The 16,104-nt window shown below is 35.7% G+C and overlaps 1 long non-coding RNA gene across 1 annotated transcript in view; it reads left to right on the top strand.

Moving 5' to 3' along the window:
• LOC137625559 (uncharacterized) overlaps window positions 1-16,104 on the top strand; it is a 236,021-nt gene that overhangs the window by 144,829 nt on the left and 75,088 nt on the right. The window lies entirely within an intron of this gene.

Here is a 16,104-nt window from a genome sequence, read left to right as displayed (position 1 = left end):
TATGAAGGGAATAATTTGATTAATATACCTGAAGCTGATGAAGACTTTGATATGCCCATGAATGAATTTAGTGTGTTTGAAGTCGAAGCTATCTTAAAAAATACTAAAGAGATTGAAAGCCCTGGATGATACGATGGAATAACTGCTGAGAGGATGCTGGCGGAAAATGAAGCGATTCCCAGACTACTTACAAAATTATTTTGTAGAATGTGGCATGAAGAGGCAAAACTTGATGAATGGGAGTTAGGAGTGTTGGTGAAAATAGCGAAAGAAGGAGACCTGGCTGATTGCAATAATTACAGAGGCATAACACTTACGTCAGTTGTTATGAAAATATATAGTATGGTTATTCTAAAGAGACTGGAGAGAAAGATTGATGGAAAGCTGAGATGAACAAGCAGGATTTAAAAAAGGTAGAAATTGCACTAACCAAATTTTCATTTTGAGACATGTACAGCAATGCGTATAATATAGAAATCCCCTTTTGATGGCATTTGTGAACTATGAAAAAGCCTTCGATAGTGTGCACTGACCAATTTTGTGGAGAATCCTGCATTATTATGGAATTCGTCTTAAATGTGTAAATTTGATTAAGTCTGTTCATGAGCATAGCAAGTGCAAAGTTGATGTTGATAGAGTCTTCTCAAATTAATTTTCTGTGAACAGTGGAGTACTGTCACCTGTGTGATTTATCCTCGTGGATTTTGTAATGCGTAGAACAGTCAGAGATGGTGGAGACGGATTGGACTGGATTGGTGATAGGAATTTAACAGAACTAAGAGTATGCTGATGATGTTCTTGTTAGCAGAACACCACAGGATTTTCAATGCTTGTTTACCAGAATGCATGAAATATCATACGAGGTTGGGCTGAAGATAAATAGAAGGAGATGATGAGAATGGAGTATGCAATGGAAGATGAAATTTCATTGGAAGGAGAAAGGATTAATGAGGTTGAATCATTCAAGTATTTAGGAACTATGATCTGCAATACAGGGTCTTTAGAATGAGAGTTTAGTGAAAGATTGATAAAAGCAATTCAGACAATGGCTACGTTAAGTAAAATTTGGAAATCGAATTGCATATTAAAATCAGACTATATATCATTTTAGTGAGATCGGTGTTACTTTATGGACATGAGTCATAGTATGACAATGAAACAATCTCCAGTAGATTCAGTAGCTTTGAGAACAAAGCCCTCATAAGGATATTGGGAGTTAAATGGCAGGACAGGATTAGAAATAAAACTATAAGAGAGATTACTCGAGTGCCATATGTGGATGAGATCATGATGAGGGATAGATGGAGATGGTTTGGCCATGCTCTTCGTACTCCCCAAGAGAGATTACTTCACCAAACGTTCAGCTGGACTCCACAAGGCACTAGAAGAGGTGGAAGACCCAGGCCTACATGGCTTGGGACTAAGAAGAGCGAAGTAGGAGATGATGAATGGAGAAGTATTGAATTAAAAACATAAGATAGAGACGACTGGCGAAATCTAACAGAGACCCTTTTCGTCAATAGGCTTAGGAGATGATGATAATGATTCATTTCTCATTTAGTTTATTTCCCTATTTCCTTTCCTCACTGGGCTATTTTTCCCTGTTGGAGCTCTTGGGCTTAGCATCCCGCTTCTCCGCTAAAGTAGCTTAGCTAGTAATAATAATAATAATAATAATAATAATAAACCCTTCTGTACGGGAGGTCCTATGGCATACATACACAATACTGTCTTTATAACATCGAAAACTAATGCAGCCGTTTCTAGTCCACTGCAGGACAAATACTTCTCACATGTCATTTCATGTCAGAGTTCTCGCCAGTTTTCATCACCACTCTGGCCAATGCGAATTGGTAATAGTGGGAAAATTTCGTCTGATCACCCAGGAAACCAACGTAATATGGTATGGGTGGCCCTTTCTAGTACAGTTTTGCTGATCATGGCGATACGCAAATCATTTCACTTTATATATATATATATATATATATATATATATATATATATATATATAATGTGTGTGTGTGTGTGTGTGTGTAAAGTGTGTGTGCGTGCGCGCACGCGTTTGCGTGTGTTTAAGACTTGACAGGAGTATAATCCGTTGTCATTGACCTTGAGAGAATCAGATAGCTCATCTTTAAAGCGACCGATCCGTCTCCGGCCTTCTGCCAGTAGGCTATTATTCTTCGGAGGACTGGTAATTCCTAATATAACAATGACCAATTATCTATTTACTGCGAAGCGCTTCCTACGACAACTGTATTAGAATTTGATCTTTCTAGTAAGGGCAAGGCACTGCACCCTCATTCTTGCAGCGCTAATCTGACGAAGGGTCCAGCTCGAACCGAATAACACAATACCTTATTTATACATCACTGGAACGCCTGTGTATGCAATCTAAGCCATATTTGGTATCTGGCAACTTTACCGGTCCTCTCGCCTGACGACAGATAGGATGACGCACACTCCTGCATTTTGACACGGATTTCTTTGCTAGAAAGGACCTTTTTTGCATATACAGTAGGAAATTTAACGTGATATAAGGAACAGTATAATGTGATAAAAGTCCTGAAAGTGATCGCGAAACAATATCTGGTGTATTTGAATATATTGGTAGATTTCTAATAAGTAACTGCTGCCTCGGTTATTTCATTTATATAAGATAGTGCTTTGGCTGATAAGTAATAAATCTTATCAGTAAATGGCCACTGATAAGTTTGTACACGTTCCCAACTTATAGTTGACGCAGTACACTGCACTCTTGCGTCTAATTGTTCGTGTGATAACTGTACTGGTCTGGGTGGTGGAAATCACTAACTGATACCTCACCTGGAAACCCCCAGAGTTTACGGTAAATTCCCGTCATTTTTTCCTCGATTAAATTGCGAGAGAGAGAGAGAGAGAGAGAGAGAGAGAATACATAACTTCGCTGTATATACACACGTACGTGTGAATTATACATTCACCCTTTCATAATTGAATTTAATATTACACATACGCATATATATATATATATATATATATATATATATATATATATATATATATATATATATATATATATATATACAGCATATGCATATATACTGCATAGTGTTAATATGTACTGTACATATCGCGATAATTAATGAGAGGAAGCAAAATAGTTATGAAGTGGATTAACACATTTTCGAGCCACCCCTCTGTTGTAAGATAAATGCAGTCACGGGACCATAATGCAAAGATATCGCCATGATTGCAGACAGTAGAAACAAACAAAGTAAATCTAATGAACAACAATATCAGTGCACTCGCCCTCACACAGACAAAGGACTTAAGCTCAGTTATTATATAATGGGAATGATTTGGATCCAAACAGTGAGTTTTTTTTTTCTTTTAAAATTGGTAATTTTTTTTACCAATTGCATAATATTCATGTAGCTTAAGGGAAGGAAATTAACATGACGTAAGCGGAGAGGAAATCGAAATGAATTAAGGCTGTATCAGACCAAGGCCTTCTGACGTAGAATGAACTTGGCGAGTTCCGACAGAACAAGTAAGAACTTGCATAGTACACAGCGGGTTTAAAGTACTTGTTTTATATACTCTATGCCTTCACCCTTACGGCCAGGATCATCAGTAAGAAATAATAGCAAATTATCACTCCCAACTTGCTTACTTTTATTTACTGTATATATATATATATATATATATATATATATATATATATATATATATATATATATATATATATATATATATATATATATATATATATATATAATATATACATCAGAAAATTGGTCCCTAAAGATTGCATAAGAAGCAGGGGAAGGAAAAGAAGATGATGGATTGACAAACAGGAATTTTGCGGATATAGACAGAATTAGAAAGACCACAGACAAACGTGAATAGAAGATTATATATATATATATATATATATATATATATATATACATATATATATATATATATATATAGTAGATAGTAGGTTGGCCAGGGCACCAGCCACCCGTTGAAATACTACCGCTAGAGAGTTATGGGGTCCTTTGACTGGCCAGACTACTACATTGGATCCTTGTCTCTGGTTACGGTTAATTTTCCCTTTCCCTACACATACACCGAATAGTCTGGCCTATTCTTAACATATTCTTCTATATCTTCATACACCTGACAACACTGTGATTACCAAACAATTATTTTTCATCCACGGGGTTAACTACTGCACTGTAATTGTTCAGTGGCCACTTTCCTCTTGGTAAGGGTAGAAGAGACTCTAGCTATGGTAAGAAGCTCTTCTAGGAGGACACTCCAAAATCAAACCATTGTTCTCTAATCCTGGGTAGTGTCATAGCCTCTGTGCCATGGTCTTCCACTGTCTTGGGTTAGAGTTCTTTTGCTTGAGGGTACACTCGGGCACACTATTCTATCTTATTTCTTTTCCTCTTGTTTTGTCAAAGTTTTTATAGTATATATAGGAAATATTTATTTTAATGTTGTTACTGTTCATAAGATATTCTATTTTTACTTGTGTCCTTTCCTCACTGTGCTATTTTCCCTGTTGGAGCCCCTTGGCTTAGATATAGCATCCTGCTTTTCCGCGCATATAATGCGTGTCTATATATATATATATATATATATATACTGCATTATGGGCTAGAGAAACTGCCCACTTGCTCCTCTTCGAGTGTGCTTACCTTCACACAGTTTTAGCCAGAGGAGCCAAACCTAACTGCAGTAGTATAAGAGCGAGTAATGACGCAGACTACTATATTTAGAGGTTGGGCCATTGCATAGCTCTGCGACAACACGTAAGCTGAAGCCGTGCGTAATTACCGAACTCCAACGGACCAGGTCTCAGCCCTCAGGCGACGTGGGCATGGCTCGGTCTACCCCTGAGAGTCTGTGACCAACACCACCTCATAATGTTAGTTCATTTCTCCCACACTAGCGCGCACGCACACACTCACACACACACACACACACACACACGGGATGTGTAATTGCTTACGTCGGTAAATATTGTGAATATTTACATTCTTGGCTAGACCTCAGGGGCATTTATACAAACGTGAATTTCTCCTTTTGAGTCCACGAAGTTCCCTGCACGACAAAATTTGTCTCGACTTGCTGTACAGTTCATGATATATACAACTGAGTTGGGTACTGATGCTGTGATATGTACGATCGTAATTGTTTCCTATTTAATCTGAATTTGTCTTAAATATTCAAGTCTTTTTTTTGTAAATCTTTTGTATGTAAATATTTTTGTCTAATAAACGTTATTAATATTTATCATTATTATTAATAGTTCATTGGTGCACGCACACACCACACTCGGAGGTTACAAAAGTAGTAAATTAGCGAAAGGTACAACGGAAACCAAGTATTTCAGGATTATGAGAGAGAGAGAGAGAGAGAGAGAGAGAGAGAGAGATGGTGGTAAACGTGGAGGGTCCCTATATCCAAGTTAATCCGTCTCCCTGAGACGAGTGTAAACCAAGTGGGAGGAGGCTACTCTCTCTCTCTCTCTCTCTCTCTCTCTCTCTCTCTCCTACTTCTTTCAATCCTCTCCCCCCACCCATTCCCTAATCCTCACCTCACCCTATTCCCTTTTCCCTCCATCCTTCACCCAAGCCCTGAAGCGGTTATGGTTATCGGTCGGTCTTAAACAGAAATGGCGACTCTCTGCCGGCTACTCAAGGAGAAAGAGGAATACGAACCGTAGTCGTTTTTATATTGGTCAGAAAAAGATCGCACATCCTTGTGTTTTTTTCACTTAATTTATCTTGAAACAATAGGGCAATCGAACAGGACATTACTAATCGTACCTAGATATAGATCTCTATATACCTTTAAGTATTGATATATTCATATACACATATTTACCTTTAAATAGCTTTTTTTTAGTATCTTTCTCAAGGAATGCTTTCATAAAGGTCTGTATGTATACAGCATGAAAAAGAACCTCTCATAGAAATCTATAACCAAATCCACTCTTTTTAAATGTTGCCTTCACAAGACAGTTCTTGTTCTATTATACTTCTAGAATGGTGAGTTTATATAGGTCATCCTACCCTCCCCCACTCAAGAATTAAGTTTGATCGTTGTCTTCCTTGCGTATCAACACCGAACCAGTTACAGTTGTTAAGTTCTTTAGTCAAGCCATCTATGGGACTCTTCGTCGGTTGCTAAGCAAAAATCTTCCCGGAGATTCCAGCAACAGAGCTTAGTTTTAGGTGCAAAATAATTGTCAGAATATGATGAAATAGCGTTTGCTGTTGTTGAATGGCACATACCCCAAGTTCCATAATTTTGATTAAAAAAAGAATAATAATAATAGCTTGTAATTCTCGCCATGTAACCTTTATGAGTCTCGAATCATATGCACTTAACGAGTTTTGTTGTCTAGAAACCATGTTATTTCATTTTCACTCTATGGATTACTTTTGTTTATACCATAAAATACGAGTATTAAATAACCAAGAAGGAAAACATTTTCAGATCTAGCCTAATGTTCTCACCATGCATGTTCAAGCCCAGTGTCTCCAAATACTCTCATACCTCGGTTTAAATTTCCCATAACATTTTCATGTGCACTTTCATTGCCTTAGTCTCGGTACTTTTCTATGGGTTTTGTATTTTCTTTGCTATATCCTTAGTTTTACCTTGTGTTTTTTTTTCTGATATTGTTTTAGGATTGTCCAGTCATACACTATTTATATCAATATTACAGTTACAGTGTAACATCTATGAGTAAGAGTGACAATCTTTCCCAACTTGATCTCACATAAAGTGCCTAATAGCCATCGGAAGTGAATAAATTTCACTTTAACAGAAGTTAAAATTCATCTTTAATCATTTTCATTCCTATCTACAGTACTTAAGGCCTTGAAAACAGGGCATGTCTCGAAAAGTTCATTCATATATATATATATATATATATATGAGTTTGGCAGTGACTCATGTACTATTTCATTCTCTAACCACTCCTGTTACCCTGTCAAAATATATTCTCGCCACTCAATGTATGTACTTGTTTGTGCCCACGTGAAAACTCTATATGGGAAAAATGCACTATATTCTTATATATTTTTTTTCGAAATCGTTAAATTAACCGTATAAGGAATTATTTGATGAATGCTATATTAAAATAATTAAGCAAGGAATAATGTTTATTGCATTCTTATTAGAGAAAACTGTAGCTTACAAAACAACCTACTAGTCACCATCGTCCTTTTCTGCTTCCCGTAAATGTTTACAATCTTTTGTTTAATGCATCATCTTTTCCTATTTTAGAATACTCTCTCTCTCTCTCTCTCTCTCTCTCTCTCTCTCTCACCCAACCCACTGCTGTTCTGGGTTCTCCCCCTGCTGGTACTTTCAATGCCACTTTGATTGGGTTAATCCTCCTCCTTCCTCCCTCAGACATGCCCAACCCTGATATCTTGTCTCTTTTACGTAATAGAATATATTTGTCATAACAGCTCTATTTATTCCTTAATTTAATCGTGTTCTTTTTAGAGGAGGTTTATTATCCTCCTCGGCCTCCTCATTTCTTGTCTTGTACGTCATGTTTCTTCTTTTGTCAAAAACTACAATTTTGTGAAGATAATTATGTCATTTGACCGTTAGGTAAAACTTTGCATCAGATTTATACAACAATAAACTCAACGCAGTGAAAAATGATCAAGAGGGTAGGGCACTTCATTTGAAAAGGATTCTTCCACTGGTGCCACATCTCCACAGATTGCCGGCCAGCGCTCTAATCGTTCTCCATACTCTCTCTCTCTCTCTCTCTCTCTCTCTCTCTCCCTCTCTCTCTCTCTCTCTCTCTCTCTCTCTCTCTCTTTTCCAAGAAGTACCTGTTCACATTGTAGATAACTGGCTTAGTTTGGCTATGAAGGTGGCCTTACGGCGAACTTGAAGCAGGGGAAAGGTCCATCGGAAGAGTTTGGGAGTGTGGCACAGTGTGAGAATAATTTCAAATACAATTTTGGAAATACACAAATTCATATAAAAAGAGAGAGAAAGAAAAACAGATAGTTGGTATAAGGAGGTGGAGAAGATTGGAGAAAGAAGGCAACCAGATTCCCCCCCCCCCCCATATCGGCTGTTTTTTTGCTGCATTGAGTAAATCATTAAATGACATTCTGTTCAAAACTCTCATAATATCAATCCTGTTCCCAGAGTCTTTGAAGTGGTAAAAGTGAATTTCTAAACTAGAATTATATTGCAAACTGCCACATCAACTATGAGGTAAATGAGTTTTCTAACTTCTCTCCCAGGAACATGTACAATTGATAAAGGCTGATTCACATTACATCACGTCACTGACATGTCACATCAAAGAATGTATTTGTTTACACCATGACGTCACATCACCATCAAGCACATGGCATTCACTGTCACTTCACGACATGTTATCTTTGGAAAGAGTATTTTAATGTGAGGTGACTGTGGTTACCGGTATGTGGCAATGCCGGATGATGCTGGGTAGTGTGAACATGTTTATGTCTCTGCCTGGCCACTATCAATAGCAGGCTACTCACAGAGTGAATGCTGCAGGTTGGGATACATAGTTTTGTTAACATGGGTGGATGATGAACTAATAGAATTGGTACATACTTATGAACTATTTAATATGTCAAATAGACGGTACAGTGACAAGTTATTCAAGGAGAAAATATGGAATTGAATTGGAAGAGAACTAAACAAACCAGGTAGTAAATGCATTTACAAGTTTAATGTTTAGTGATATAAAGAGTATCGATGAAAGTTTTAGTTTGCTATTTAAATAGTGACCTCAAGGTTTGTGTTCCTTTTCTTTTATTTAGAAAAGAATTTAAGGACAGATAAAACGCAAAACTTGTTTCGTAGAGCTCATGTTAGGCTACATCTAAGGTACTAAGCAAGTTTTCCAGGGAGCTCTTTAGCCTGTGGAATATTCAGAATTCCTTTTTCTAAATCCATTCCAAGCTTTGAATGAGAAAGATATTCCTCTCCCTCTGTTTTTACCAAATGATTCTTTGTCAACTGCTACAATTCTATAATCCCAATCAACAAGAATGAGTAGCACTCTTAAAGATCTTATAATTTAAAAAAAAATATGTGAACCTCTATTTCATGTGGTTTGAATCTTTATGTATTTACCATCTATGGTTTTATAGTTCAGAAAATTCACCATATCACCAAAATCTATTGCTATTTGCTTCCAGGTCTCCTGTGTAGGCAGTGGCATAACTTCATTATTGTTTTTATTATTACTAGCTAAGCTATAATCCTGGTTGGGAAAGCAAGATGCTATAAGCCCAAGGGCTCCAACAGGGAAAAATAGCCCAGTAAGGAAAGAAAATAAATAAACAATATAAGAATAAATGAACAAGTGAAATAAAATTTTTAAAAACATTAACAACATTAAAACAGATATTTCATATATAAACTATATAAAGACTTATGTCAGCCTGTTCAACATAAAAACATTTGCTGCAAGTTTGAACTATTGAAGTTCTACGGATTCAACTACCCGACTAGGAAGATCATTCCATAACTTGGTCACAGCTGGAATAAAACTTCTACAATACTGTGTAGTATTGAGCCTTATGATGGAGAAGGCCTAACCATTAGAATTAAATGCATGCCTAGTATTATGAACAGGATGGAACTGTCCGGGAAGATCTGAATGTACAGGATGGTAAGAATTATGAAAAATCATTATGCAACATGCATAACACTAATTGGACGACGGTACCAGAGATTATATAGATCAGGAATAAGAAATTTAATAGACCGTAAATTCCTGTCCAACAAATTAAGATGAGAATCAGCAGCTGAAGACCAGAGGGGAGAACAATACTCGAAACAAGGTAGAATGGAAGAATTAAAACACTTCTTCAGAATAGATTGATCACAGAAAATCTTGTAAGACTCTCTCTACAAGCCATTTTTTTGTGCAATTGACGAAGACATATCTAATATGTTTTTCAAAAGTAGATTTGCTATCGAGAATCACACCTAAAATTTTAAGTCATACAAAGTTAAAGAAACATTATCACTGCTGAAATTCAAATGTTGAGGAGACACTGTCCTTGACCTACTCACAATCATACTTTGAGTTTTGTTAGGATTCAACTTCATACCCCATAATTTTAATTTGCACCATGCACTAATTTTAACTAGATCTCTATTAAGGGATTCAGCAACCCCAGATCTACATTTAGGAGATGAAATTGATACAGAGGGAGTACCATCATCTGCATATGCAACAAGCTTATTTTTTTAGGCCAAATCATGTCATGTGTATATAGTATGAAAAGTAATGGGCCAAGAACACTGTGCTGAGGAACACCAGATATCACAACTATACTCACTATGGTGCCCATCAACAACAACTCTTTGGGATCTATTACTTAAAAATTCAATAATGATGGTAAGAAATGACCCACCCACTCCCAACTGTTTGAGTTTGAAAACAAGGGCCTCATGATTAACACGGTCAAAGGCAGCACTAAAATCAAGGCCAATCATATGAACTTCCTGACTACAATCGAGGGATTTCTGTACAGCATTGGAGATTGTAAGAAGAGCATCACATGCTCTAAGGCCTTTACGAAAACCAAGTTGCAAACTTGGGAACAGATGATCACCTTCATCAAACCTATTAAGAAGTTCAAAAACTTTTAATAATATGGGAGTTATAGAAATTGGGCGGTAACACTTACCAATTCTCCAACAAGTGCTAAAACCTCCTCTTCTTGCTAATTTGCGCAAAGTAACAGATAACTTTAGAGCTATGAAATTTGCATTCTTTATAAAAAACAAAGGAAAATTACCATTTGGGTCTACATCTCCATAAGCATCAATTTCTATCGAGAGCTTGAATTTCCCGAGATCGAAAAGCTAAACTAGTCAGTTTAGCTTCAGGAAAACACAAATGAAGAAGTTCGAGTTTCTCATTACTCTGCTTACTGTCGAACACATCAGACAAAAGGGTTGCCTTTTCCTTTTGAACAGTGGGTGACAGAGCCATCTGGTTTAAGTAAAGAGGAACTGTTGCATCTACACCAAAGAGTGCATATTTAAGGGTAGTCCACCACTTACATTCGTGGTTGTACCAGAAAGGGTTTATTTTATGGTTAAATTTTATTCCTTTTCAGTTGAAGCATAATTTCTCTGACCAAAAGCTCTAAACTGAGTGTAGTTATTCCAGGTCAAATCTGTTCTCTTACCCTTCTAAAGATGATAGGCCTCATGCTTCTCCAAATAAGCACGTCTACAATCATAATTGAACCATGGTTTTTCATTCACTCTACCTATGCACACGAGAAGGGCTACGCCTATCAATTATGTTGACTAGATTCTCATTCAAAGGGACAACAGGATCAACATTACTATACAATTGTGACCAATTCAAGCCCAAAAGATCATGCAAAATCCCATTTCAGTCTCCTTGAGATTTTATATAAATTTTACATGAGTATGATACATCAGGGATAGGCCGCTCAGTCTTCACTACTAATTAAATCAAGGTATGATTAGGTGTGCACACTTCCTTTACAATATCATGAACTGTTAAATGTCTAAACCAATAGTTCAGCTAGATAGCTTAGAAGCAATTTGGAAATAAAAAAAAAAAAAACGCCTACATAACTTGGTACTTTCGATTCACCCACTTAATGAGTGGGCTATAGTTAGAAAATAACACTGATGATTCATGTTTTTTTTTTAGGTTTTTGAATACACAGACATTATTCCTATCAGTTAGACTGTAGTCATAATCCCCATCAGCACATTGTATGAATATATGTAAGCCACATATACAATAACTATTGATCGGCATTGGAGTTATTTTTGTAAACTGTTTTTATTGAAATAATACCTAATGATAGCTTACTATTAGCCTAATAAATAGACTGATGATATGTTGCCTTTTGTGTGACCAGTTTCGAATATACTTAAGGAAGATCATTACAAAAGGTGATCAGGAAACAGCAAGTAAAACAACAAAAAGTGGGCTGGAAACAGCAAGTAAAACAAAATACAGTTATGCTGGTGAATTTTCATGTGTGAGAAAGAGACAGCATCTATTTATAATCTAGCAACTGATGGAGCAAGTGTGGATACTTAGGATGTGGAAGACAGGGAGGAAGATGATATAGAGTTACAAGCAAAGAAAAAGAAATGTCATGGTGGAGACTAGCTGTCTAATTAAGAAATGTGTTCAGGACAAGTAGGCAAGTGTGCAATAAAGACAACAGTGCATACTAAAGGAAAAATCCACTGATTTATTCTTTAACACAATGACTTAGTTAAGAAAATTTTCCGCTTTTAATAAATCCTTTATTTTTACTTGTATAAGAGTATGAGATGATAGAATTTAGAACAAATTAGACCTACAACCTACTACACTAGCTAAACCAACACTGAATACACTGCAATACCAGCCACAGTTCAAAACTATACTGTAATAGTTGGTTCATCATCCTATTCACGCCACTCGGGAGAAAACATATAAATGAGATGAAATGAACAATGTACACACCCATTAGAACACGTTCTGATCTAGCCTAATGCACAAAATAAAAAATATGTAATGATACTGTAGTTTAATACTTGCCAGCATACAGCCAGTTTTTATTTTTGTCGAATAGTCTTTATGTTTAAGTGGATCTTACTAATGAAAGATGCATATGAAGAGATGCTGTCTATAGTTTAATGTTGTGCTGGGTTCATTGAGTGAGTCGTTTTAAGATATTTGAGCATGGAATAGCAGAGCTGATTAACGACTGAGTAAAAATGGGCAGTGTAATTTTTACAGAAGTGGCTGTTAAAGAAGACGTTTGAGGGTAGTTAGAAGCTCAAGAGACGAATTGCAATGAATTGCTGAAAGCGATTTATAAAGTTTTTATGATGAAGGTAAAGATTGTTTAAGTTAAACACACACAAATACACACACACACATACATACATATATATATATATATATATATATATATATATATATATATATATATGTGTGTATATATATATATATATATATATATATATATAGATAGATAGATAGATAGATAGATTGTACATGAGCCAGTATAAATACTTGAATATATTTTACCTAGTGATTTCGTAAAGTTTATTATACAATTCTTCAGGGTACAGTATAAAGTGATTTACAGGTGTACGACGTCAAATCGTAAATATGGAACATGTAAATATCAACAAAAGAAACATAAGAACAATTTGACAAGCAAACAATCCCTACCCTAAATTTGCACTCGAATGTTAAGCCCATAAAACTAAATAGCTAAAGAGAAATTACATAATTTCAAATAGCAGGACAATATTTGCCATAATCCAGTTATTATTATTATTATTATTATTATTATTATTATTATTATTATTATTTCTTGCTAAACTACAACCCTAGTTGGAAAAGCAGGATGCTATAAGCCCAAGGGTTCCAACAGGGAAAATAGCCCAGTGAGGAAAGGAAATAAGGAAACTACAGGAGAAGTAAATATCAATTGAAATAAGATATTGTAAGAACAGTTACAGTTTATGGAAACCCCTACTTTTGTTGAATGCACAGTCAGAATATTTTTTTTTTTAAATTCTTAATTATATACGTTGATACCTATGAAAGAAAAAGGCATTAAATATATTCCCTATAAGGATATAATATTTATGTTGGTTTGATTTGGGTGCCAGCATTTTACCACTGGCCAATGTATCACAACCATTACATGGAATTTCATACATGTAACCTACAACATGAAAAGGAGAGCTCTTTATGATAATACATGTTACAGATGATTAATTTCTGAAAACATTGACGTTAAACTTCTCAGAAATTCGGTTAAAAGAGAATTCTATCATTATAAGGTAAAACTAATAGATTAAAAGCTTTTACGTTGTTAATTGCATTAAGTTTTGTTTAATACTACACGTTGGAATATGTGATATTGCTTTTAGTTTCAAATATCCTAAATTCGATTCAACTGGGAAATATGACTGCGACAGCGTCAATATCTTAACGTGGTGAAAGGGTTTGAGTATCGCCATGATCAGCAAAGTTGTACTATTCAGGGCCACCCATACTAGGAGGGTTTGCTGTAAGCAATTAGATAAAAATCTCCCAACTTCACCAATTCTCGCTGGCAACCTAGGTAATGACAACTGGCCAAACCCCAGACAAGAATTGACATATCTAAGGCCTCTGTCCTGCAGTGGACTAGAAATAGCTGCATTTGTTGTGTTTTGTCCCCCCCCCCCCTCTCTCTCTCTCTCTCTCTCTCTCTCTCTCTCTCTGACACACATACTGCATATATATATATATATATATATATATATATATATATATATATATATATATATATATATATATATATATATATATACTATACGTATACAACTACCCCTCTCAATCTCCGATAAGGTCGAAAGGCACTACAGTCGATTAACCATCAGAAGATTATCAATTAATTTTTTTTTTAAATAAAATTTCCTATGTAGTCTTCTTCGTGGGTTCTATTTCGTATTTAATGCTAGTTTGTAGTGGTGCTAGTGTCAGAAAATCTTATATTAATTGTTAAGATCTTTACCTGAATGTGTCAGATTTAAATGAAATAATCGAAAATTAAATTGTGTATGTTTTCTCTGCCAAATTTAGATGTATTTCATGGGGGAACTTTTATCACGTCTTCAGTCCCGTAAGATATGTTGAATTATGTGCAAAACCTTAAGAATTCGCCTTTAAGGCATATTATTAAAGAAAATTGACATGTGATTTGTGGGGCCAACCTTGAAGTAATTTAGCGAATAGATTTTTTTAGTCACACCAAGAGTCATCTGTGAACTCATTGACGCAAAAGACCCTCGACTCCATTGAATGTGTGACGCGATTAAGACATATTCCTCTTCTCCTTCACATCGCAGAACAGAAATAGAAATCTTTATGTTTGACTACTTATTTTGAAAGTTATAAACTAGTTCATACACTGGTATGTTTAATTAAAAATTTCCACTAATTAATTTGAAAGTTATAAACTAACTCCAAACTGGTACAGGTATTTGGAATTCAAACTTTATACTTTCATATTGACTATTGGATTGATTCTCAATCTTGGTAAATTACTGAACGTTTCCCCTATATGATGAAATAAGTTGTAGATATTGATAAGGAAATTATTTGAAATTATGCTCCCTTTCACATTTGTCCAAAGAAACGAGCATACATCTTATGGAGGCGCAACTACACTGCACGTGCAATATGTTTGCAATTTCTTCCCTGAAGGCTATTCATTCCATTACGGACTATCCAAACTTAGAGCGAGGTCGATTAGTAATATCCTGTTTGGGGAAAAGGTGGGCGGTTTCGAAGCGGACAGTGATCATGGTGATTTAACAATTCAACCAGGCAACAATAAGGATTGTATTTTTTTTCATATAATTCCACTTCATACCGCATTGTTAAGTCACACTCTCCAACCTCTTCCTTGCTCATCTTTCTGAAACAATTATAGATAATAAAGGAACTTGGTAATGTCCTGTCGGTACATTGAATCCCCCACTTATTAGCCTTCTAGTTTACCTACGTTCCTAAATTCTTTATTCTTGTTGAGCAAATTCTTAGATTTTACTGCACGGTTCAACTCCAGGATTTACTTCAATTTGTATGTCGGGACTGAATGGCATCTCCTATCCCAGTGCCAGGTCTTATGGCCCAAATTATAAATTCAATTCCATAAATCACGTTATCTAATAATAACAATAGTATTTATAGGATAAACTAAGGAATGATTACATTATTTAGGATCTTTTTAGTATAAGATGGTAGGTACATGACCCAACTTATTTCGATGGGGATTGTTTTTAATCTTAATGGTTGTTTTCCACTAGAAGAAAGGGGGGGGGGAGTACTCGTTCATCCCTTTAACGTATGAATCAAAGAGAAACGCCTGGTACTTAAAAAGTCAACTGTACCCATCACTTTATCTACCAACAGTAGATTTACCTAGTGTTTTAAGCCTCCTACACTGGGAATATCTCATTCTCCTGTAACTTTCAGTAGGGTTCCTTTAGTTTGCATACCTAAAAGTGGGAAATAGGGAGAGAGGCTGGCCTTAGGATAGA

This window comes from Palaemon carinicauda, chromosome 2 (assembly GCF_036898095.1).
Source record: "Palaemon carinicauda isolate YSFRI2023 chromosome 2, ASM3689809v2, whole genome shotgun sequence".
Lineage (NCBI taxonomy): Eukaryota > Metazoa > Arthropoda > Malacostraca > Decapoda > Palaemonidae > Palaemon > Palaemon carinicauda.
The sequence above is the reverse complement of the archived record's forward strand: the minus strand, read 5'-3'. Positions and strand labels throughout refer to the sequence as shown.